We start from the raw sequence: 22012 nt of genomic DNA on the forward strand, positions 1-22012 counted from the left end.
AAGACTGCCTGTTATGTGCAAATCCAAGTAGTGTGGCCTTTTGCAATTGACCGATGGAAATCTTGTCAATGCGCAGATTTTTTTAAGTGCTGTCATTATTATTATTTTATTTCCCTGTCTATTCAGCAGCTCTGTGATTTCCTGATCATCTCATGTTCAAGTATTACCGTGTTTCCCTGAAAATAAGACCTAGCCAGAAAAGAAGCCCTAGACTGATTTTTCAGGATGCTCGTAATATAAGCCCTACCCAAAAAATAAGCCCCAGTTAAGATCATCAGCCAGATGGACACATTTAGTACCGTATTTCCCTGAAAATAAGACCTAACCAGAAAATTTATTTATTTATTTATTTATTTATTTATTTATTTATTTATTTATTTATTTATTTATTTATTTAATATAATTTATATGCCGCCCTATCTCCATAGGACTCAGGGCGGCTCACAACAAGTAAAAACGAAGCCAATAAAAGACATAAAATACATAAAGTTGCTAAAACATGGGGAATCTGCAAAAGATTCTTATAAATTGGATACAGCATCCTACAACTTATGGACCAGAATGACAGAAGAAAAAGTTGGAAGGGACCTTGAAGATAGCAATAGCAATAGCACGTAGACTTATATACCGCTTCACAGTGCTTTACAGACGTCTCTAAGCGGTTTACAGTCAGCATACTGCCCCCAACAATCTGCGTCCTCGTTTTACTGACCTTGGAAGGATGAGTCAACCTTGACCATCTAGTCCAGGGGTGGGCAAATGTGGCTCTTTTACAACCGGTTGTAACATTTGCCCACCCCTGATCTAGTCTAACTCCCTGCTCAAGCAGGAGACCCTATACCAAGTGGTGGGATTCAAATAATTTAACGACTGGTTCTCTGCCCGAATGATCAGCTGGGTAGGCATGGCTCGGTGGTCATGTGACCATGTAGGTGTGGCCTACTCAACGTCACTCATGTCGATGGTGCTTCGCCTTAGCTGTTACAATGTAATAAGGGTTAACCAGAGAGGCAGTTTCGGTAAGCAGGGCAATAAAGATTAGGCTAGAAACGCCACCAGAATGTTTCCTTCCTGCCTTCCTTACAGGATTAGCCCTGTAAAGTGGAAAAAAAACAAAATAAGATTTCTTCCAATAACCGGTTCTCCGAACTGCTTAGAAAGTTAACAACCGGTTCTCCCGAATAGGTGCGAACCGGCTGAATCCCACCTCTGCCTATACCTATGGAGATTCTCAATCATCCAGGTCATGGTTGTCCCAAAGGTGCTTTTTCAAGAGGCAACTGGATTTATTTTTCATTGAAGATGTTTTGCTTCTCATCCAAGAAGCTTTTTCAGTTCTATACCATTTCAGACAAGTGGCTGTCCAATCTCTTCTTCAAAACCTCCAATATTGGAGCATTCACAACTTCTGGAGGCAAGTTGTTCCACTGATTAATTGTTCTAACTGTCAGGAAATTTCTCCTTAGTTCTAAGTTGCTTCTCTCCTTGATTAGTTTCCATCCACTGCTTCTTGTTCTGCCTTCAGGTGCTTTGGAGAATAGGTTGACTCCTTCTTCTTTGTGGCAGCCCCTCAAATATTGAACACTGCTACCGTGTCATCCCAGTCTCTCTTTTCACCAGATATTCAGATATTTTCTTCCAATTCGCTTCCTATTTTATTTATTCCCCCATCAGGGAAGAGTGAAAACACCCAAAAAGGTCTATCAAGTTAGAAGTGACAACATCCATCCATCGTGAGGAGAAAGGCCATGGAAGCTGTTGGTGCCACCTGACAGAACTTGTTTATTTTGCTGCCTAACCATCCGAATGGATCTTTTCTTGAGTTGTCTGTTGTTGTTTTTTAAATGAAATCCTGCAAAACAATTCCTCCTCCCCCGATCTTTTATGCACCGCATGACTTACGAGGTCGATAAAAAAAAAAAAAAAACCTTAGGGATTTACGGTGCTCTACACGCAAGGCCATTTACATGTTAGAAGCTCATTTATGAGGCTAATAAAAGTCTGGGGAATTTACATTACAATTTGTGGGAGGCCGTTTATGATGTTAAGCATCAATTTTACAGTGTCAACTGTGGTGGTAGCGGTAAAAACGCAGAGTGTATCTATAACGGTTTGATTCTCCTCCCCTTCCTTCCTCCTCTTGTTTTCGTGACTTTGTTGATGCTACTTTTTAGCAGGTTCCATTTTGTTTTATGTGCTGTAAGGCAGGAGTGGGGAATTACGACGGTGGGCAAATGTACAAAATGAGCAAGGGCATCAAATACTTTTTCCCCTCACTGTATCCTTTGAACCAGTCTTGACCAGTGGTGAAATGTAAAATTTGTTACTACCGGTTCTGTGGGCATGGCTTGATGGGGGGGGGGTAATGTGACTGGGTGGGCGGGGCCAACTTTTTTTTAAAAAAAACTTTTAAAACCATTTTTTCGGCCGAAGAGGTTGTAAAAAAATGCTTTTAAAAGCCTCTGACCATCCCAGCTGAGTTGCCTGATTGGCAGAGGCTTTTTTTCTTTTAAAAACATTTTTTCTACAACCTCTTCAGCCGAAAAAAAACAGTAGCAAAATATCAAACATATCCAGAGGTGGTATTCAGCCGGTTCGTACGGATAGCGGAGATCGTGGGTGGGCGTACCCACCCACCTACCTGTCCCGGTTCTATGCCATCCTATTTATGGATGTTTTCGAGGCCGGGCGCATGCATAGAAGGCACGCAAGCAAGCAAAGCGTGTGCGTGGAAGGCCGGATGCACGCATGGTAGGCGTGTGCGTGAAGCGAGCATGCATGTGCACAGTGAAATGGTGGTAAAAATATTGGAAACCAGGGGTGGGTTCTATTTACCTTTACTACTGGTTCGCAGAGTGCCCACACGTGCACGCTTGCTTCGTTCTCGCACGTCTGTGCTCTTCTGCGCATGAGCAAATCACTTCTTTTTTTTGAAAAAAAGTTTTTTATTTTTATTTTTCATCAACATGTTTAAATGTACGGTCTTTTATCCATCCTTATACATTGTTCATTCATCTTTTTAAACTTCCATTAGGTAATTAATTAATTATTTGTTCGGGTCTGCTCTTTTACCATTTCCTTCTTTTGTTTTACTACAACCTTTCTTTTTTCCTTTTCCTTCTTTCTCCTCCTTTCTTTCTTTCCTTCCTTCCTCATTCCTCCTCTCCTTTCCTTTCCTACTTCCTTTCCTCTTTCCCCTCTCCTTTCTTCTTCCTCCCCTTCTTACCCTCTTTCTTGCTCTTCTTTTCCCTTCCTTCTTCCTCTCCTTTTCCCATTCTTCTTTTCTCTTCTTCTCACCTTCCAATTCCCCTACTTTCCCCTCTCTCCTCCTCTCCTCTTTTACATTCCTTTGTTGTTTCCTTTTTTAATTCAATCTGAGATGGTATTCGAGCAGCCCCGATTTCTATTTACATACGTCTTGATTTCCAATTTCATTTTTTACTTTACTATTATTCCTCTAGTATTCCTGTACATTTTTTAATCAATCCATGTATCATCTGGGCGCAGATCACTTCTGATGACATACAGGTCAGTGGGTGGAGCCTCCCACCAGTTTTACTACCGGTTCTACAGAACCGGTCCGAACCGGGGGCAACCCACCGCTGAACATATTGTTAAGTGTTTCCAAGGATCCAGCCCAATAACTCCAGTACAAGTCAAGTTTGAATCAAAAGCATTTATTTACATATTACTTATCTCTTGCAGGTGAACATCTGGAATGCCTCTGGACTCCTGGACAGAGACTTATATACCTGGGAGGCGGAGTCAAGGTAAGGAGGGGCCGAGGGAAGGGCTAGGTGAGGTGGATGGAGTTAACCCTTGCCCTACCATGGGAACATAATGTTGGGCATTTACTTGTAACACATATCCCTTCCGTAATGGAAGACTGCAACTATTTACATATGCCTTTATATTCTGGAATTTTAATTACTTTCGACTTAGAAGAAACGGCTGTTAAGAAAAGATTCAAAGTCCTTTCTAAATGTCATTTTTCTTTAGTGCCGTAGCATGCTAAAAGAGACCTCTGCTTGTGCGCACCTCCGTACCTGCTCTCTTTGACCTCTAGCTTGAAAGCCCAGTGAAATATTTGATGTGTGCTGAAAGAGGACTTCAAACACGAAGCTCCTGAGAAATGATCCCCTTCCCTTCATAAGACCAGGCTGTCGATCTGGGTACAGTTTAGAGAAAGAAAACTTTAAATTGAGAAAGCAGGCCGGGCTGAAAACTTCACGTCTTAAAGGCCACAGAGGACAACACCACGCTTACATACGAGCATTTTTGAAATTTAATTCAGGGAGCAAAGCCGATCTCCTCCCTTAGCTGTGTACTGGCAAAATATCCCTTAGTATGAGGCAGAAATCCAGCAGACAGGTTCTGGAAAACCGGTAGCGGAAATTTTGAGTAATTCAGAGAACCGGCAAATACCACCTCTGGTTGGTCCCAGAGTGGGGTGGGAATGGAGATTCTGCAGTATCCTTTCCCTGGAGTGGGGTGGGAATGGAGATTCTGCAGTATCCTTTCCCTAGAGTGGGGTGGGAATGGAGATTTTGCAGTATCCTTCCTCTGCCACACCCACCATGCCACACCATGCCCACCAAGCCACGTCCGCAGAACCGGTAGTAAAAAAAATTGGATTTCACCACTGGTATAGAGATATGAAGATAAGAGAGTAGCATGGCATCTTGCTAAATAGTCTAACAAGCAGGATCAGGTAGAGGAGCATTTTCAAATTTTTTTTCTCTTCTCTTCTCTTCTCTTCTCTTCTCTTCTCTTCTCTTTTCTCCCCTTCCCTTCCCTTCCCTTCCCTTCTCCTTCCCTTCCCTCCCCTCCCCTGCCATTCCATTCCATTCCATTCCATTCCATTCCATTTAATTGATTTAAAGAGTAAGAAGATTGCTCCAGATTTCCACACCTTTAAGGTATTTGCTAATTTATTTGTGTCTTCCTCCTGTACATCTGGCCCACAAGTAAAACATCACAATCAAGGTATGATTGTTTTTTTCTTCATACTGTGGCTTCCAGAACCTTTTGTGCATGGATGCATGAGCATATCAGTGAAACTGCGCAGAAACAGCTATCGCATAAGTAATTGTGACATGTTTGTGGTGTTTTATAATGCCCATCAATACCAAATAAACATTTGACGCTCACAACAATCATAGCCCTCTTTTCTTTTTTTAAATCTCTGCTCTGCTTTTAAATCTCAAGCCATTTTCGCTAACTGAAATGAGTGGCGTACGAATTTGCTCTGATTTAAACATAGCGATTCACTGGAAAAATGCTGGATATAAACAAACCTGGAAATGACAGACAATTTTCCAATTTTATTTGTATGGGACCACTTTTGCAGACTCTGGATGGCTCCTACCAGTAATGAGGTGTTCTATTACTGTATTATTCTGGTTCCGATGGCTAAGACAGACAATGCATGTTTTTTTTTTTTAAAGTAATGATCATGTCAGATCTTTCTTTCTGCTTGAATGGCAATGTTGTAAAGCTCAAGCACAGAATGACAGAGTTGGGAGGGACTTTGGAGGTTTGCTAGTCCAACCCCCTACTCAAGCAGGAGATCTTCTACCATTTCAGACAGGTGGTTGTTCAATCTCTTCTTGAAAACCATGAGCGATGAAACACCTGGAGGCAAGAGCCCTGGTGGCGCAGCAGACTAAAGCACTGTTATTAACACAGCTGCCTGCAATTTACTGCTGGTTCGAATCTCGCCAAGGCTCAAGGTTGACTCCGCCTTCCATCCTTTCAAAGGTAGGTAAATTGAGGACCCAGTTTGTGGGGGCAATAAGCTGACTTTGTATAAAATATACAAAAGTATGAAGGCTATTGCTTAACGCATTGTAAGCCGCCCTGAGTCTCCGGAGAAGGGCGGCATATAAATCAAATTAAAAAAAAAAAAAAGGTCCTTCCACTGATTAATTGTTCTCACTGTCAGAAAATTCCTCCTTAGTTCTAGGTTGCTTCTCTCCTTGATTAGTTTCCACCCGTTGCTTCTTGTCCTGCCTTCAGGTGCTTTGGAGAATAGCTGGACTCCCTCTTCTTTGTGGCAGCCCCCCAAATACTAGAAGATTAATGAGCCGAGGTGGCGCAGTGGTTAGAGTGCAGTACTGCAGCTACTTCAGCCGACTGCTAGTTCAGCAGATCAAATCTCACTGGCTCCAGGTTGACTCAGCCTTCCATCCTTCCGAGGTGGGTAAAATGAGGACCCAGATTGTTGGGGGCAATATGCAAATGCTAATGCAATATGCTATATGCTAACTTTGTAAACCGCTTAGAGAGGGCTGTAAAGCACTATGAAGCAGTATAGAAGTCTAAATAAAATAAAAATAAAATAAATACTACCATGTCTCCCTTAGTTGTTTTATTCACTAAACTATACATACCCAATTTCTGCAAGGGTTCCTCATATGTTTAGCGCACAAGCGCACATAGCGCACACTGTTTATTTAATTGAGTGGCAGGTTGGGTATGCGCTTGCACAGCTGGCGCGTGGATCAGAGCGGCTCATTCAAGAAGGAGAGTGAGCGACTCCGGTACCTTTCGGGCGCTTGCCTTCCCTGACAGCCAGCTGTGGGAGAAAGGTGAGCAGTAGGAATCGGGGAATGATGCATTCCCCAAATCTGGGGAATGGGGCAGGTGGGCGGGTGGGCAGAGTCTCCAGCTGCCATTGCTACCGGTTCTCCGAACCACCGGCCATCATCGCTACCTACTCGCCCGAGCCGGTCCGAACCGGGAGCATTTCACCCCTGCCTCCCTCCCTCCCTCCCTCCCTCTCTTAATTCCCTTTCTCATTCATATTCCTGGTGGCCCAGTGGTTAGAATGCAGTATTGCAGGTTAAGTCTGCCCACTGCCAGCAGTTCGATCCTAACCGGCTCAAGGTTGACTCAGCCTTCCATCCTTCCGAGGTGGGTAAAATGAGGACCCAGATTGTTGGGGGGCAAGAGGCTGACTCTGTAAACCGCTTAGAGAGGGCTGTAAAAGCACTATGAAGCGGTATATAAGTCTAAGTGCTATTGCTATTACTTTTCATTGTTCATTTGTGCTGATTTTGATATTTGGGTTTTTGGAGGAGGTACATATATTAAGAGTGCGCTGAAAGGACAAGTGAGAGTTTAAAAAAAAAAAACACCAAATACCTTAGATCCTTGAATTGCAGAATTCAAGTCCAAGTGACTTCTTTAATTGGAAGAACACAATGCAGATTTTGGTTGGCTTTCTTTCAGAAATGCCACTGCTCAGCACGCCTTCGCTTCGGGATTACCTACCTGGAGCCCAGTCAAGCTTCCATCTGCCTGCTGGCTTCTCTTTTTTATTATTTATGCACCATTTACCCTTTGAGATTTGCTGAGCTAATCAAAACGAAACACTTGCGTTGGGCAAATTCCAATAGCCCCCCGAGATCAAGTATGTTTAGCAAGAGGTTGGTTTTGAATGAGTTTAATGTCAAGCTAGGTGGGCTTCCTGAATGCTTTTCTGGGGCAAATGGTCTTGTGGTCCTTAGCAAATGTACGTCTGAGGAAAGATCTCGGGTATCTGCTAGCAAGGAAGTTATTGCTTGGGGGTCAGTTATGCATACAATTGAAATGTCAGCAATTTATTTCAATGTGTGTTTTCTTTTTGTCCCTTTGGCTCCTCTTCCTCTTCTCCTTCTCCTTCCTCTTCCTCTTCCCCTTCTCCTCCTTCTCTTCCTCCACCTCCTTCTCCTTCTCCCTCACCCTCACCCCTTCTCCTCCTTCTCCTCCTTCTCTTCCTCCTCCCCTCCCCCTCTTTTCCTCCTCCTCCCTCTCCCTCCCTTTCTCCTCCTCCCCCTCTTCCTCCCCCTCCTCCTCCCTCCCCTTCCCCTCCTCCTCCCCCTCTTCCTCCCCTCCTCCTCTTCTTCTCCCCTTCCCCCTCCTCTTTCTCCCTCTCCCTCTCCTTCTCCTCTTCCTGTCCTCCTTCCCCTCCTCGTCCTCCTTTTCCCTCTCCCCCTTCCCCTTCAACTTCTCCTCCCCCTCCTCCTCCCTCCCCTTCCCCTTCCCCTCCTCCTCCACCTCTTCCTCCCCTCCTCCTCTTCTTCTCTCCTTCCTCCTCCTCTTTCTCCCTCTCCATCTCCTTCTCCCTTTCCTGTCCTCCTCCCCCTTCTCTTCCTCCTTCTCCTCCCCCTCCTTCTCCCTCTCCCTTTCCCCTTCAACTCCTCCTCCCCTTCCCCCTCTTCCTCCATCCTCCTTCTCCACATCATCACCATCATCATCCTCATCATTATTATTTTTCTATTTTATAGTCTGAAATTACCAACTCACGTTGGAAACGTTTCCAGATTAAGATGCTTTACGGTTGAAAGCATGCACGATATTTCCCCGAAGGCTCTAATGTTGCCACCGAGGTGGATTTTTGCTCCTTGAGAAACTGCCAGTGGGTTTCTTTGTCCATTGAGGAGGGGGTAGAAAAAAACCCCATAGAAACCGTTTATCCAATTTCTCTGCCACGGAACTTCAAAAGACCAAGAGAATGGTTGGAATTCCCATTAGGGATCCAACCTAATTGTGCTTCTTCTTTCATGTTTCAGATCAGCCACCGAAGGCTGCATTTGCAAATGTTGGATGGGTGTCATCAGAATCTGTCGAAGCAATTTTTTTAAAAAAAAAAAACCAGAAAGTCTTTCAGCAGGTTCATTTCCGAAGCTAATATGTTGGCTGTTTCAAAGCTTGGCAAGCTGTGTTTGTGCCAGCCTGTGAGGTTTGATCTACCAGGCTGCAAAATGTAATGTCAGCGTGTTTGTGATAACCTCACTTCATTTAATCTTACTTATCCCAAGCCTAGAGGAGCCTCAGGTGAATGAAATCCATCTGCAGAAAAGAATTGTTGTCAACGGAACTCCAAATTCATTTTAAGCAGACAGTAACTTGAGGCTTGGAAGGAACGTGGCATGTATGACACCTCAAAAGGCATCTACACATGAATTCAAGGTCGACTCAGCCTTCCATCCTTTCTAAGGTGGGTAAAATGAGGACCCGGTTTGTGGGGGCAATAAGCTGACTTTGTATAAAAATATACAACAAAAGTATGAAGGCTATTGCTTAACGCCTTGTAAGCCGCCCTGAGTCTCCGGAGAAGGGTGGCATATAAAAATAAATTAAAATAAATAAAATAAATAAATAAAATTGCTAGAGAGGAATCGTGACCTTCCATATTGAGAAACGTGGGAATTGAAAATGAGTACAACAATGGAGAGAGAATGGAAAGGGGAGTAGAGGGATCAGAGGTGGGTTTCAGCAGGTTCTGACCAGTTCTGGAGAACCGGTAGCGGAAATTTTGAGTAGTTCGGAGAACCGATAGTAAAAATTCTGACTGTCCCCGCCCCCCCATCTATCCTCAACCTCCCAAGTCCCAGCTGATATGGAGGAAATGGAGATTTTGCAGTAATCTTCCTCTAGTTTGGGGAGGGAATGGAGATTTTGCAGTATCCTTCCCCCCAGAGCGGGGTGGGAATGGAGATTTTACAGTATCCTTCCCCTACCATGCCCACCAAGCTACACCCACAGAACCAGTAGTAAAAAATTTTGAAACCCACCACTGAGAGGGAGAGATAGGAGGGGAAAAGAGAGGAAGGAGAGAGAGGAACAGAAGAAAGGCAAAAGGAGAAGAAGAAAGGGAGGGGAAATAAGAGTAGGAGAGAAGGTTAGAAAGGGAGGAAGAAGGGAGTAGTGGGGAAAAGGAAAGGGAAATAGAGGAGGGGATGGAGAGGAGGAAAGAAGAAAGTAGAAGAGGATAGAAGAAGGGAGGGAAGGGAAAGAGAGGAGAAGGAGAAGAAGGATTGTTGTAAAATAAGGGAGATGGAATGGTAGAAGAGCACATTCAAATTTTTTAGGATGAAGAATGAACTAATATGAAAGTTAAAAGAGAATATGTATGATTAACAATGGATAAGAGACTACATTTAAGACATGTTTATGAGAAATAAAAATAAAAATAATTTTTTTGTATCAATAAATGTGGGGATGACTTTCCATGTCAGGGTAATGATTTAAGAGCTGACCAGCTGCTACAATGATATAATACTGGGAATGAGTCAGCAAGGTTTTGGGGGTGATATCACTTTAAGAACCTGTAATAAGAAGAGGCCCTGTTGGAGCATATCTCTCTCTCTCTCTCTCTCCCCGTGTGTGCTTCCATGCTGTAATTGCTGATTGCTGTTTGTTTTGAGGTCTGACTAAAGTACGTGTATGTATATATTCTTTGTAGATAAAACCACTATTTAAAATACAAACCTCTGTTTACTGCATTTGCTCCTGGGTTGTCTCACATAGCCACACTGTTTGTACTCTGACATTCCAAGTGACAAACAGAAGAAAATTCTACTGGGCTCATTCCAACAGATGACATAATTTACTTTAAATCTTATTTCAAACCAGAATCATCATCTCCTTCTTCTTCTTCTTCTTCTTCTTCTTCTTCTTCTTCTTCTTCTTCTTCTTCTTCTTCTTCTTCTTCTTCTTCTTCTTCTTCTTCTTCTTCTTCTTCTTCTTCTTCTTCTTCTTCTTCTTCTTCCTCCTCCTCCTCCTCCTCCTCCTCCTCCTCCTCCTCCTCCTCCTCCTCCTCCTCCTCTTCTTCTTCTTCTTCTTCTTCTTCTTCTTCTTCTTCTTAGTTTAGTTTAGTTTAGTTTAGTTTAGTTTAGTTTAGTTTAGTTTAGTTTAGTTTAGTTTAGTTTAGTTTAGTTTAGTTTAGTTTAGTTTAGTTTAGTTTAGTTTAGTTTATTTGTATACCGCCCTGCTCCCGAAGGACTCAGGGCGGTGAACAGCCAAACAATAAAATACATAAATACACAAAATTTAAAAACCAGATAAAATCAAATTAAATCATTTTGGCCCAGACAGATTAAAACACCCCAATGTTCTTCTTCTTCTTCCTCTTCCTCCTCCTCCTCCTCCTCCTCCTCCTCCTCCTCCTCCTCCTCCTCCTCCTCCTCCTCCTCCTCCTCCTCCTCCTCCTCCTCCTCTTCTTCTTCTTCTTCTTCTTCTTCTTCTTCTTCTTCTTCTTCTTCTTCTTCTTCTTCTTTTTCTTCTTCTTCTTCTTCTCCTCCTCCTCCTCCTCCTCCTCCTCCTCCTCCTCCTCCTCCTCCTCCTCCTCCTCTTTCTCCTTCTGTTTTTGTACTTATTCAGGACTGCAGCAAGCAAAGGGGTAGTGATGGCAGCACCCACCTTTTCTCCAGATCTAAAATTTCTCTGCCGCTGCCCTTAAAACAAAAATTGATTCTTTTTGAAGCACAGTTTCCACAGAGTTCTCTTCGGTAAGCCATGCTGAGAACAATGGTATGGGGTTACAAGAATTATATTATAAGGATCAGCTTTGCATTTGGAAAAAGTAACAGAATAACAGAACAGAATAACAGAGTCAAAAGGGACCTTGGAGGTCATCTAGTCCAACTCCCTGCTCAGGCAGGAAACCCTACACCACTTCAGACAAATGGTTATCCAACCTCTTCTTAAAAACTTCCAGTGTTGGAGCATTCACAACTTCTGGAGGCAAGTTGTTCCACTGATTAATTGTTCTAACTGTCAGGAAATTTCTCCTTAGTTCTAAGTTGCTTCTCTCCTTCATTGGTTTCCGCCCATTGCTTCTTGTCCTGCCCTCTGGTGCTTTGGAGAATAGCTTGACTCCCTCTTCTTTGTGGCAGCCCCTGAGATATTGGAACACTGCTATTATATCTCCCCTTGTCCTTCTTTTCATTAAACTAGACCTACCCAATTCCAGCAACCATTCTTCATATGTCTTAGCCTCAGTCCCCCAATCGTCTTTGTTGCTCTTCTCTGCACTCTTTCTAGTATCTGAACATCTTTTTACATCACGGTATATCTCCAAGTACCTGAGGGTGACCACTTTCTGGTTTTGTTCCTAACAGTCATCCTTTGATCCATCAAGGAGGTGGGTCACTTCACTGATAATGCGGACATTTGTAGCTATTAGAATAACAAAGTTGGAAGGGACCTTGGAGGTCTTCTAGTCCAACCCCTGCTCAAGGAGACCCTATACCATTCTAGACACGTGGCTATCCAGTCTCTTCTTAAAAGCCTCCATTGATGGAGCAACCACAACTTCTGGAGACAAGCTGTTCCACTGATTAATTGTTCTAACTGTCAGGAAATTTCTCCTTAGTTCTAGGTTGATTCTCTCCTTGATTAGTTCCCACCCATTGTTTCTTGTCCTGCCTTCATGTGCTTTGGAGAATAGGTCAACCACTTCTTCTTTGTAGGACTCCCTTAGAGCTGCAAATCAGCTAATGATGTCAACTCCTCTTCAGTCTGGATGTGAAAATGCAAATAGATGTTAACACTAAAACAACATGTTTAAATAGCATGGATTTAACCTAATTGTATGATATAAGTGGACCTCACAAACCATTTGTTTAGCCTTGAATAAATGACTTAGGAGTGGTTCTCACACAACCATTGCAGCATCTTGGGATCAAAATTCAGATACTTGACAACTGACTCGTATTTGTGACTGTTGTAGGAAATAAAACGGAATCAGGCCAAGCTCTTTGATGCAGGAAACAGTTTATTAGTGCACGGTTCAAACAGTCCAAAGACAAGCAAAGGGTCTGAATATTGATGGCTGCTTTTGGCCAGATATTTATACAGTACAAAGGCAAAGTTATTACGAAGAGTGAGACATTTCACACGTAGAAGTTACCCTTTAATCTATCTCTAGGAAAGACATATCTTCGCACCTTCCGTCACGCGCTTAAAACGTTTTTATTTCATCAAGCTGGCCTGGCCTAAATCATCTCCTCTTTTAAATTTAAATTTTAAACATAAATTTTTAATCTGTTTAATTATGGGGTATTTTAAAATTCAGCCTAAATTATTTAATTTGTTTTAATTTGTTTTAGATTTTGTATTTCCTGTGTTTTATCTTCTGGCTGTTCACCGCCCTGAGTCCTTCGGGAGAAGGGCGGTATAGAAATTTAATAAAATAAATAAATAAATAAATAAATAACAGCCCTGTTCCCACAGGCTCAGGTTCTCAGCTCCAGAGCTCAAGACATAATAAAAGAGGAGATAAGGGGCTCAGAGACGCCTCAAGGGCAATAAAGGGGGCTGCAAGGGAAGCGGTATTTCTTCTCTAGGATATACATGATATTTGGGGTATAATAAACATTAAACAACAGGATGTATCTGTTTAGGGTCAGTTTGCCCTTTTACAATTCTGTACCTACGTCAAATACCTTTTGCCATCTTAGCACCTTGACACGGAAGAGGCACTTCTGTCTTAACCAAAGATTTGGATTTCTAATATTTGAGTCTTATCCCAATATCGAATCTTAGCCTGGCTCATGATAGTTGCCGTGTCCTGGGGTTGTGTAATCACCTTTTGCGAACGTCTGGCATGCCAAGTCAAGGGGAGAGCCAGATTCACTTAACAACCTTGTTACTCACTTGCCAACTGGAGTGATTCGCTTAACAACAGTGGCAAGAACAGTCATAAATTGGTGCAAAACTCACTGAACTTGTTTAGCCACAGAAATTTTGGGGTCAATTGTGGTTGTAAGTTGAGGGCTACTTGTATACGTTTTTCCGGACATCAAGCTCTGTTGTTATTCCAAGTCATTTTTGCGAAGCCCTCTAGAACCATACGGTTGCAATTATCTCTTGAAATGAAATTTGGGACAACAGTCATTTTCCAAGGTCTACATGCATCTTTTGCCTTTCGCATACAGTGCAGTGAAATGGCGATCTACCATCTGGTATGTAATATGTTATCAGCTAAATAATTCCTAGTTAATGCTAAAGAAGAATAAACATTCAAGAGCGAAACCATGTGCAGAAGGGATTCAACATTTGGCAGCTCTTGAAAGAAGAGCAGTTACCACGGAATCCGCATTTACTAAATGTTGACTGAAAGTGAAAGGAGGGACGTCTAGTTTCGTGGACTTTCCTTCATGAGGTGAAACTAAGCGCATAATGGTTAAGGCTGTAGTTTGAGAAGAGGAAGAGGAAGAGCAAAGGGGAGAAAAAGAAGACAAAAACAAAGAAAGAGGAGGAGGAGGAGGAGGAGGAGGAGGAGGAGGAGGAAGAGAAGGAGGAGAAATAGAAGGAGGAGGAGGAAGAAGAGAAGGGGAAGGGGAAGGAGAAGGAGAAGCAAGAGAAGGAGGAGAAATAGAAGGGGGAGGAGGAGGAGGAGGAAGAGAAGGAGAAGGATGGGAAATAGGAGGAGAAGGAGGAGAAGGAGAAGCAAGAGAAGGAGGAGAAATAGAAGGGGAGGAGGAGGAGGAGGAAGAGAAGGAGGAAGAGAAGGAGAAGGATGGGAAATAGGAGGAGAAGGAGGAGAAGGAGAAGGATGGGAAATAGGAGGAGAAGGAGAAGGAACAGGAGCAGGAGCAGGAGCAGGAGAAGGAGAAGGAGAAGGAGAAGGATGGGAAATAGGAGGAGAAGGAGGAGAAGGAGAAGGAGAAGGATGGGAAATAGGAAGAGAAGGAGAAGGAGAAGGAGCAGGAGAAGGAGAAGGATGGGAAATAGGAGGAGAAGGAGAAGGAGAAGAATGGGAAATAGGAGGAGAAAGAGAAGGAGAAGGAGAAGGAGAAGGAGAAGGATGGGAAATAGGAGGAGAAGGAGAAGGAGAAGGAGAAGGAGAAGGAGAAGGAGAAGGAGAAGGATGGGAAATAGGAGGAGAAGGAGAAGGAGAAGGATGGGAAATAGGAGGAGAAAGAGAAGGAGCAGGAGCAGGAGAAGGAGAAGGATGGGAAATAGGAGGAGAAGGAGAAGGAGAAGGAGCAGGAGAAGGAGAAGGATGGGAAATAGGAGGAGAAGGAGAAGGAGAAGGAGAAGGAGAAGGAGAAGGAGAAGGAGAAGGAGAAGGAGAAGGAGAAGAAAATAAAGGGCCAGGCCATCCTACCTAGTTTTTATCTGGTCGTCTACCTTCAACGAGCAGAAAAAAGAACCATTATCTGAATTTGATTAATTTTTTTTTTCATTTTCTGCTTCATTCTGCCCAATCTCTTGATGTTATTGTGCCTCCAAGAATGAAAGCAATTATTTTACCTTGCAAGATTGCCTCTCGGCTGCTTTGCAAGATCATCAATATTGTTCTTGTTACAGCTGGACTTCATCCAGAGGCCTATATGAGAATGAACGAAACCTCAATTACTAAATTACAATTCATTGATTTCAATAGGTTAATTATTTCCAGAAACAATATATAATAATGACAATGCAAACAATATCACTAAAGCTAAAAGAAAAGTTCCCATTGAATCCAGATCAGCTTCTGGGGACGACATGGACACACCTGGGATGCTCATTTTTTATCACGTAACAAGTCTTAAACTATCATCCTGAAATTTTTTTTATGGTCCCCATCTGGGATGGTATTCAATGGTGAGTTGCTCCCGGTTCACCCCGGTTCGGGAGAACTGGTAATGGCAGTGGTGGGAGGCTCCACCCACCCAGCCAGATGTCATCAAAAACAATCTGTGCATGCGCAGAAGTGCCACACTACCGATAGCAAACTGGTAATGCTGGGTTTTGAAACGCACTACTGGTGGTATTCATTTACTTTCCCTCCTGTTTTGCAAATGTGGGCATGCGCGCACTAGCTTCACTCACACACACCTCATCCATGCATGTGCACGTCCTTCCGTGCATGCGCCCAGCCTCAAAAATGTGCTTTAATAGGACAGCATATACCCAGGGGGTGGAGGCCCACCCATGATTTCCGCTACTGGTTCAGGTGAACCAATCCAAACCGGCTGAATACCACCTCTGGTCCCCATCCTCCAAGTAAGAGCCTTGGTGGCGCAGCAGACTAAAGTGCTGTTAAGTAGCACCAGCTGCCTGCAATTATTGCAAGTTCAAATCTCACCAGGCTCAAGGTTGACTCAGCCTTCCATCCTTTCGAGGTAGGTAAAATGAGGACCCGGTTTGTGGGGGCAATAAGCTGACTTTGTATAAAAAAGAACACCGCTTAGGGGGGTGGCCGAAAGCCCTACTAAGCAGGTACATACAAAAGTATGAAGGCTATTGCTTAACGCATTGTAAGCCGCCCTGAGTCTCCGGAGAAGGGCGGCATATAAATTGAATCAATCAATCAATCAATCAATCAATCAATCAATCAATCAATCAATAAATGTGCGTTCGCGGGGGTGGGATAGTGCAGGGGGTGCAGCGGGCCCCCTCCACAGCCCATTTTTGGGCCCAGGAGGCTGCAGGGAGGCATACTAGACCAAAAATGGGGCATGGGGTGTGTTGTGCACCCCCCCACGGCCCATTTTTGGGCCCAGGCAGCTGCAGGGAGACGTACTAGGCCCAAAATGGGGGTGAGAGTTGTGTGCGCATGTGCGGGGGGTGGGGGGAGCATGGGGGGTTGTGTGCTTATGTACTGGGGGACACATTGCATTATGGGTGCCAGCACGTGTGCGCACTTTCAGCACATGACAAGAAAAAGGTTAGCCATCACTACTCCAGACGGTGGTATTCATTTCTGTTTCTTAGCCCAGGAAGCCAGCATTGTCCGAAGATGCTTCCATGGTCATATGGCCAGCATCCATGTTAGCATGCTGCAGAAAACAACCACGTTCAGAGAGCTATTTTCCAAAGCACCTTAAGGCCAGATAAGGAACGATGGATGGAAACTGAACAAGGAGAGATTCAACCTGGAAATAAGGAGAATGTCAACCCTGAAGCTGAGCTGACCGAAGCCATCTTGGAGCTTCGGTGCTGCTGCATTGGAGCTGAGGGATAGGGAGTGGGGAATTTGTAGCCAAAACAAAATACTTTCTCTTGAGGACCAAGGACATTCTCACACTGGTCCCTGGAAGGAGGAGTGATGTTACCAGATGGAGCTGTGATTGGACCGTGTGACTGATTCTTTTGAGAAAGTGAAAACAAACCCTGTTGCTTTTAATTAGGTGAAAACCACGGGAACCCTCAGAGTCGGTTTTCACCAGATTGTTCTGTCCCCAACCACACGCACACACACCAACAGACGTTCAGGAGTTAAAGACCAAACCAGCCGGCAAAATCCTTTTCCTTATGATAACGGAACTTGGCAACAACCTAGTGGCTGCCTGCCAAGAGTTTATTATTTACAAAGAGGAGAGATAACTTCTCCCCACTTCTGATACATCAAAGGAAAGCAGCTCAATAATTATGGAATTAAATCAAATCCAGAGATACTCCAGCAAAGTCTTAAAGCAAAAGTCCGGCAATGCAGAATGGCGTGGAAGCTTTCAGCTTTGTTCGTCACAAGGTTTGACTGGCCACCACGCTCCCTTTTATATCCTGTGGGGTGTGGTCCAGTGACTCAGCCTAATCTTGGACACGCCCTTTCTTCTGTTGCGCGCGTTTATCTCTGCGACGCTGGCGTGGGTCCAGCCAAGACTCATTACCCTCATCACTGTCCATCTATGGCTGCTTGGATGTGCTTGGCCCCTGCCCTATCTCTTGCCCTTCGGCGGACACCGAAGGCATTGCCAGAGAGGAGGGTCCTGGAGAGGGAGGCCTTGCCAACTCCTCCCCTTCACTCTCGGAGTCCTCTTCTGACGATGACACAGGCTCCGGTAATGGAGCCACAACACAGATACCCTGTTTTCCCCAAAATAAAACATCCCTTGATAATAAGCCAAATCGGGCTTTTGAGTTCACGGCAATAAGGCCAAGCGCTTATCTCAGGGTTCAAAAAAATATAAGACAGGGTCTTATTTTCGGGAAAACACGGTAAGCGCCAATATGATATTTCCAATAAAGCAAACCCTTTGAGGAATCCACTTTCCTTGGAGTTTTGCTTGCTATGGATATATTCCTTGGAACCCTGACAGAGACATTTTCTGACAGTGAGGACAATCAATCATGGAAGAGAAGTTGCCTTCAGAAGTTGTGGGAACTTCACCACTGGAAGCTTTCAAGAAGAGACTGGACTGACATTTGTCAGAAATGATGCTTGGGCGGGGGGTTGGACTAGATGACCTACAAGGTCCCTTCCAACTCTGTTAATCTTACCAGCACCAAGGATCCTACAATTTTACAAAGTCTAGGACTTCGTAATACTTTCTTGGGTTTTTTTTTCGTTCTATAAATGATCTTCTCTTCTACCTTTTAGGTACTAGAAGGTCAGCTGACCTTCTTCAGACTTCTTTTAGACAAGCTTTGTCTGGTTTTTATTTATCTCTCTCCTCTTCTTTCGGGGCTATTGGGGTCAGTCATTTTGATTTTCACTGAAATATAATCCACAATACAGAAAAGGTTTACCTTTTATTGTTTTGCTGTTGTCGGGTCACAATATAATATCTCTGAAGCTTCTGTGGGCCCGTCCCTCCCCAGATTGTTTCTGCTTTTCTGTGTGTGTCAGTGTTAAGTTTGTGTGTTCATTCGAAAGCAGGCAGCAGGCTGCCTACACAATGCCCAGGATGCCATTACTGGGAAGGAAATGGGGATATGGCTTAGAATAAAACAGGTTTTTTTTTTTTAATTGAAAAGTTTTATAAGAAATACAAACATTTTCTCCCCCCCTTCCCCCCTCCCTAGACTTCCCAGAACAAGCACAGGGTATAGACATTCACAAACGTAAAACTAAAATATGCTAACAAATTATTGCATTCATATTTTCCCTAGATCTTTAACTCCTTATAACTCAAAAAACTATAAACATAAACTACTTAAACATATTTCATTCATAAGCTATATGAATCTTCTTATTCGGATACTTCTTTTGTATACAGCCAATCCATCTTCTCCATTCCGATATGTATCTTTCATTTGAATGGTCTTTAAGATATGTTGAAATTTTTGCCATCTCAGCCAAATGCACAACTTTTAGTGTCCATTCCTCAATGGTGGGTGGATCTTCCTTCTTCCAGTACTGCCAGTAACCTGGCAGCTGTTATTAAATTCAAAACCAATTTCGTCTCTATTACAGTACAATCCGTAACTATTCCCAGCAGAAAGAACTGTGGTGTAAATTTAATTTTTTTCCTTCAAATATTTTGAATAATCCACCATATTTTTATCCAAAAAGCCTTAATTTTTTTTACATGTCCACTGCTTAGAATAAAACAGTTGTTAGCATTTCAAACTATTGCCTGACTGATTATACGATGGGGATATATTTATTATTATTGTTTCTGGACAATTTTTCCCCCCCGCTCTGCAGCTCCCAATCCCATCTCGTCTATTTTTAGTCGACTTTTTCTTCCCCCATCTCACCAAATTTCATCTTATTCTGCTTCGTTTTCAGAGAGGGAAACGGCTGATGGATAGAAAAGCAGAGTTCTGATGGTACCCATCGCATACTTTCTTTCCAAAGCTCCAGATGCAAATGAGAATTTCAATCCTATTCAAATAGCCGCAATAAGCCGCCTTGATTAAGGTTACCATATCTGAGTAGTAAAACTCTGTTCAACCACTGGATGGCAGTAAAGATCCTCACACACACCCCCAAACACCCCAACTAGCCCTATCTACTTCCTTCAATGTAAAGAGTGTTCTCATACATACATACATACATACATACATACATTCAGATTGCAGATTGCAGATTGCAGATTAACAGAGTTGGAAGGGACCTTGTAGGTCATCTAGTCCAACCCCCTGCCCAAGCAGGAGGTTACACCATTTCTGGCAATCTCTTCTTGAAAGAGAAGCGATGAAGCTCCACAACCTCCGAAGGCAACTTCTGTTCCATTGGTTGATTGTTCTCATTGTTAGAAATTTTTTTCCTTATTTCTAGGTTGAATCTCTCCTTAGTCAGTTTCCATCCATTATTCCTTGTCTGGCCTTCAGGTGCTTCGGAAAATAGCTTGATTTTTAGCTAGTAACAAATTTTACATTTCACCACTGGGGTGGAGACTCCTGGAAGGGGCGGGGCCAGCCAGCAATTTATCTACCGGTTCGCACAAATTGGCCCGAACCGGCTAAATCCCACCACTGATTTCGCTTCTCCTCCAAGAAGCTTCTTCCACTCTGACCGGATGGTGGGAAATGGAAGGATTTATACTCTTTGCAATAAATCCTTACTGTATAAATCCTTCCTTTCCCCAGGAAGCTGACTTTAAATTTAAGCTGACTTTGTATAAATATACAAAAGTATGAAGGCTATTGCTTAACGCATTGTAAGCCGCCCTGAGTCTCTGGAGAAGGGCGGCATATAAATCAAATTAAAAAAAAAAAAAAGGCAACTGCCACCTCTGACTGGCTCCAGAGTGGGGTGAGAATGGAGATTTTGCAGTATCCTTTCCCAGGAGTGGGGAGGGAATGGGGATTTTGCAATATCCTTCCCCCAGGAGTGGGGAAGGAATGGGGATTTTGCAGTATCCTTCCCCTGGAGTGGGGAGGGAATGGGGATTTTGCAGTATCCTTCCCTCAGGAGTGGGGAGGGAATGGGGATTTTGCATTATCCTTCTGTTTCTCTGCCCTAATGATTTCTTCCAACAACTAGTGTGCCAAACTGCGCAGAAAGTTAACAACCGGTTCTCCCGAAATGGTGCGAACCGGCCGAATCCCACCACTGGTTTGGGGGTTTGGCAATGCTTATAGGAAAAATGTTTCTTTGTGATTTCTGTGAATGTTCCCTTTTAAATGTTTATTCGGATGGATGCGCAGCTCAGGCAGAAATGTACTACGAGCCTTGGTAGTACAGTGGTCTAAAGCACCCTGTTATTAAGACCAGCTGCCTGCAATTACTGCAGGTTCGAATCTCGCCAGGCTCAAGGTTGACTCAGCCTTTCATCCTTTCTAAGGTAGGTAAATTGAGGACCCAGTTTGTGGGGGCAATAAGCTGACTTTGTATAAATATACAAAAGGATGAAGGCTATTGCTTAACGCATTGTAAGCCGCCCTGAGTCTCCGGAGAAGGGTGGCATATAAATCAAATTTTTAAAAAAATGCCTTTATCATTCTTTGCTGAGTGTACAGATCTACTTCCCTTTCTTTGTGGGTGCCTGTATGTTGAACTTTGGGGGTGTCACAATTGTGTGTAAAGGAAAGCTCTGCATCTTTAAAGGTTTTACCTGTTTGCTTATTCTTTTGAGAGGGATGTGCTTTTATCAGTTTCTGCCGGGGCTGTTAATGATTTGCTGAAAGAAGTTTAAGCAAACTTTGCAAGATTTGTATTGTCTTCACTTGCAACCGTCACGTTGAGGATTAAAAGGACTTCACAGGGAGGTTTGGGAACAAAATTATTCTTGCATCTAAAATTCCTCCAACGGTAATACAGATCGTTTGATCAGATCTTCCTACTTTTTATTGATGGTGATGCGTCTTGAAGCTTTCGTGCATCTGAATTAATTTACTTTCCAGGACATTGATGGATGCCAAGGCTCTTGTTATGCAAGCTACATTTTATGCAATATAGTCAAATAGAAGAAAACCGTTTGGAAACCCAGCAAGACAACGACAAAACAAATAAACATAAGAGCTTCTAACCAAGAATATGAGATCAAAATGTGAGTAGGGAAATTGACTTCTGCCACTTAGCTATGGCCAAGATTTACTAGCATGGATGTTTTAGTCACAACTTCTATGGCTGTTGTCTTGTTCTGTTTTTCTTTCTTTCTTTCTTTCTTTCTTTCTTTCTTTCTTTCTTTCTTTCTTTCTTTCTTTCTTTCTTTCCTTCCTTCCTTCCCTCTCTCTCTCTCTCTCTCTTTCTTTCTTTTCTTCCTTCCTTCCCTCCCTTCTTCCCTCCTTCCTTCCCTCCCTCTTTCTTTCTTTTTCTTTCTTTCTTTCTTTCTTTCTTTCTTTCTTTCTTTCCTTCCTTCCTTCCTTCCCTCCCTCTCCCTCCCTCCTTCCCTCCTTCTTTCCCTCCCTCTTTCTTTCTTTCCTTCCTTCCTTCCCTCCCTCCCTCCCTCCTTCCCTCCCTCCCTCCCTCCTTCTTTCTTTCTTTCTCAGAAAAAGGGAGTATCTTTCCTTAAGAGTTTCTTTCTTTCTCTCTCTCTCTCTCTTTTCTTTCTTCCCTCCCTCCCTTGCCATTTCTTTCTTTCCTTTCTTCCTTCGCTCCCTCGCTCCTTCTTTCCTACCCATCCTCCCTCCCTCCCTC

Source organism: Pantherophis guttatus, chromosome 8, assembly GCF_059756535.1.
Source record: "Pantherophis guttatus breed Tessera chromosome 8, ASM5975653v1, whole genome shotgun sequence".
NCBI classification, from domain to species: domain Eukaryota; kingdom Metazoa; phylum Chordata; class Lepidosauria; order Squamata; family Colubridae; genus Pantherophis; species Pantherophis guttatus.